General features: G+C 59.2%; 1 non-coding gene across 1 annotated transcript; it reads right to left on the bottom strand.

Moving 5' to 3' along the window:
• Positions 1–566: 566 nt before the first annotated feature.
• TRNAY-GUA (transfer RNA tyrosine (anticodon GUA)) lies at positions 567–660 on the bottom strand. The gene is made up of 2 exons: positions 624–660; positions 567–602 (listed from the first exon to the last, which is right to left on the bottom strand). It is a non-coding gene; the product is annotated as a tRNA-Tyr (tRNA).
• Between the last annotated feature and the right edge of the window lie 3077 nt (positions 661–3737).

Genomic DNA, 3737 nt, shown 5'->3' with positions numbered 1-3737 from the left:
ACCACGGAAGCGACACAGACCCTGAGAAGAAGATGAAAGGGAGAGGGTGATTTTTTCAGGGAGGATGACAACATTGTCTGCGGCCGGCCGGTGTCTTGTAGGCTTGTGGGTCTTCAGGGGGACCAGACGTCCCGAGGCTTCACCATGGGCCGAACTCTTTGCCCACCTGGTGGCCAGGGCTCTGTCCCAGGTAAGCAGCGCGGTATGGCTACAGGCGACGACTGATACGAGGCGGGAGATCGGACTGCGAATAAAAGTGGGAAGGGGCGGGATGGTGGGCGTGCGGGAGGCAAATCGGTTAGGCCATAAGGTGCCAGCACTTGGGACTGTTTTGTGCTGTAGAGTACCAGGACTCTGCGATCTGTGGGAAGAACAATCAGACAAGTTGCAAGTTCCCGGGCCACAGCATAGGCATAAGCACAGGAAGGAAGGTGATCCAGAAAGGCTTTTAAGAGCTTGGCCCCTGAGAAGGTGGCTGCAGCTTGGTGGTAACCCCGCCCTCGAGTAGGTAGCGGTGGCGCTAGGCGGGCAGTGGTGTGTGCGCGCGCGCAAAAGCGTCAGGCACTTCCTTCGAGCCGGAATCGAACCAGCGACCTAAGGATGTCGGCAGATGTCTGTCCAGTCTACAGTCCTCCGCTCTACCAGCTGAGCTATCAAAGGGTGCGCGCTGCCACGGCTGGGTCATTTGGCTGTTCTGGAAAGGAAGGGGACCAAGTCCCGGAAACGCCAGAGGTCCACTAAGCCTTGGGGTGGCTGGAACCCCGCCTTGGATGAGAGTCCCGCACTTGTCGTTAAGGCGCCCCCATCGGGGCGAAGCAAATCCTCTGGGGGCGGTTGCCTGGCATCCCCGAGGACGGCCATTGCCAATGTCCTAGCCGATGGGAGAGAAGTGGATGGGGGGGTGCGGGGGATGAGGGTTTAGGGGGTGGATGGTGCCAGTGGGACATGCTACCACCTGTCGCACTTTTAGCCCTCTACATGGCCCTTTCTACCCGGGCAGTGAGAATGACAGGTCTCCCTGGGGGGACAGAGGGAGAGAGAGTGAGGGGCGGGGGGTGGGGGCGGTCGGAGAAGTGGATGGTTGTGTCTGGTAGGGGAGGGTGGCTTGAGGACAAAAGGAGGAGAACCGGAATGGACACCGGGTAGGCGGCTGCCAACCGCAGCGCAGCCTCAGGGACTGGTGGAAGCCTCTAATGCGGGGCCTTCCCAAACTGTCTGGGCTCTCCTCTCCAGCCGCCCCACCACGCCCCTCCTCGCCATGTGTCCCCCACCCTCCCCCCACCCAGGATGTCCTATACTCGCCTTGGGGAGCATTGAGGCTTCCTGAGAAGTAACCGGGAGAGAACTCAGGAAGAACACACCCAGGGCTTGCGGGTGCCTGAGAGATATACCTGCCGGGGCCAGCCTGGAGGCTTGGCTGCCCTCCTCTGGGCACTGACCAGGAGTCCTTTGTCCTGGGCCACCCCTTTCTGTAGCAGGGCAAGGTTCTGTGGGCTTCCCAGAGAGGACACGGGGTGGGGTAGAGGACACACACAGGACAGGTGTGCGCCTTGGACTCCTTAGCCTGGCCTCACAGTCTTTTAAAGATTTCAGAACCCATGTGATGTGTGTCTACTACCGGCCAAGAACGCTCAGTCACCTGCCTACCTAGGGAACCACATATCGGAGGCACGAGAAGGCACACCCAGGTGACCACCGTCAATTGACTGTATGTTCCGTGCTTCCCACCCCCGCTCCCTCGTCCCACCCCCGACTGGTAGAGCCTCTAGCTCTCCGAGCGTGAGTCAGATCTTCGCAGGAGGAGCCCCTGCGACTCTCGGTCACGTTCTGGTCGGGAAGAATCTGCCTGCAGGCTTCACCCTGGCTTGTGCTGATCACCAAAGCGCCACTCTCCGGCCCACCCGTGCTCTTCCCCCCGATCCACCAAACCTAGCTTCCAAGAGGACCGAGGTCCCCAAGTTCCAACCGGGACATGTCCAATGAGGACCCGAGGTTCGCCCTTTGGTTCTTCTTTGCTGACTTCGGCAGTGGGCGTCACTGGAGGCTGGGTTCTGTCTGTGACTTGTGAGCTATGGGATGGCCCCGAAGCAGTGGAGACCCCACCGTTGGGCCCCTTTCAGTTGTTACAGGCAAGTAGGAAAGGTTAAAATAGCTGAGGGTAGGGGGCGTAGGAGGCGTGCATAGGCGGTGTGGGGGGAGACCAGGAGCTGCTTTGGCGGAGAGGAACACGTGTGCATTCTGCTGACCTAAAAAAGCGCTAGCGAATGCAGCCGCGTGGGGAGAGTGGCGACTGGGTCCCCAGAGGGCTTCCGAGGACCCTGCTCCGATCGCCGTTCCACATGGACTGCTCTCTGTGATAGGTTCCACCTGTCCACCAAGTGTCTGGAGGTTTTTCTCCCAGAGCGAAGTATGCGAACAAGGGACGCTCACTGGCGCTCCGCTGGTGCCCCCCGTCCGCCATGAACCCACATCTCACCACAGTTTCAGCCCTACTTGGCTGGTGAAAGCCTAGCCCATTTCCACCTGCCGGCTCTCTCATTGGCCCCCAGAATGTTCCTCCTTGGGTAGGCCCGCAGAGGGCTTGGAATCCTCCCAACCGACCCTCCAGGGCCCAGTGTGAAACTTACCAACGTGCTCAACGCTCCAGACAGTGGCCTGAGTCAGCAGGTGAGTTGGAGTGCCCCCGCACCGTGACAGCTGTCACTCAAGCTTCACTTCTTCTCCCTGCCTTTGACCCAACACCCGCCCCCAGCTATCTTGGGTTAGAAGCCCTTTCCACCTCTGTGCTTTGGCCCTCTCTTCACCCCTGCCTCTCCTTGGCAAGTAGCAGGGAAATCATGTGTGGCTTTGCCAACTTAGAACTGACTGTTAGTTTCTTTACTCTTCGAGCAGGAGCCAAATCCCTGCGGCAGGCACACCAAGTGGTGTGAAGGCTCAGGAAAGCTGAGGCTTGGGGTATGTGTTTTTGCCTGAGGGGGAGCCATACTCCTGTCCTCCACGCAAAGGACAACCTGTCCGAGCCAATGGAAGTTCCATTGATTAGGAAGTTCTCTAGGTGGCAGCTGTTTCCGACATGTAGACAAAATACAGCGGGGCTGAATTTGGATGAGAGAGAGAGAGAGAGAGAGAAAGAAAGAGAGACGGAGAGAAAGACAGGCTTGTCACATGTGAAGGCAGGAACAGAGACCCTGAGAAGGAGAAGGAAGGGAGAGGGTGATTTTTCAGGAAGGATAGAACCGTCATTGGTGACTGGTGTCTTGTTCTGTAGGCCTGTGGGCCTCCGGGCGGGGGGAGGGGGAACTAGACTTCCCGATGCTTGACTGTGGGCCCAACTCTTTGCCCACCTGGTGGCCAGGGTTCCGTCCAAGGTGAGCAGAGCGATGTAGCTCCGGACGGTGGCTACCTGGAGGTGGGAGAGATCAGGTAGCGAATAAAAGTGGAAGGGGGCGGGATTGCGGGCGGCCGATTGGCTGGGCCAGGAGGCAGAGGAAGTGGGGACTGCTTTGCGCTGAAGGGTACGAGACCGCGGACTGTGGGGAAGAATGGTCAGGCAAGTTCCCGGGCCACAGCACAGGCGTAGGCGTAGTCCGTAGGAAGGAAGTTGGTCCAGGAAGGCTTTTCGAGGTTTGGTCCTTGAATAGGTGGCTTCAGCTTGGCGGCTTCCCCGCCCTGGAGCCGTCAGGGTAGGACTAGGCGGGCAGTGGTGTGTGCGCGCGCGCGCAAAAGCGTCAGGCACT

This window comes from Eulemur rufifrons, chromosome 2 (assembly GCF_041146395.1).
Source record: "Eulemur rufifrons isolate Redbay chromosome 2, OSU_ERuf_1, whole genome shotgun sequence".
Lineage (NCBI taxonomy): Eukaryota > Metazoa > Chordata > Mammalia > Primates > Lemuridae > Eulemur > Eulemur rufifrons.
Note: the sequence above shows the minus strand (reverse complement) of the source record. Positions and strands in the feature narration are given on the sequence as shown.